The sequence below is a fragment of the Mustela nigripes genome, chromosome 1 (genome assembly GCF_022355385.1).
Source record: "Mustela nigripes isolate SB6536 chromosome 1, MUSNIG.SB6536, whole genome shotgun sequence".
NCBI lineage: Eukaryota > Metazoa > Chordata > Mammalia > Carnivora > Mustelidae > Mustela > Mustela nigripes.
Window position 1 is genome coordinate 15,964,909 of NC_081557.1, and position 349 is coordinate 15,965,257.

A 349-nucleotide genomic window follows, 5' to 3' on the forward strand; every position below is an offset into this window, starting at 1 on the left:
CCGCGGTCCGAGCCGCCCCCCCCCCCCCCCCCCCCCCACCGCCTGCCTCTCTGCACTCTTGCGATCTCTGTCTGTGAAATAAATAAATAAAATCTTAAAAAAAAAAAAAAGAAAAGAAAAGAAAAGAAGGAATTGGGGGAGGGAGGGAGGAAGGAAGGGAGAAACTTTCTTTTTGACCAGCTTATTCAGTTTCCTAATATGTAATAGCAGTTCAAATTTCCTCCAGTAATTCATGAGACTACCTGTTTCACTGCATACTTACTATTAGCACTCAATGTTATTAATCTTTATAATTGTTATCATTTTAAAGGGCAAAAAGGATTCTATCATTGCTGAGGTATTTATTATC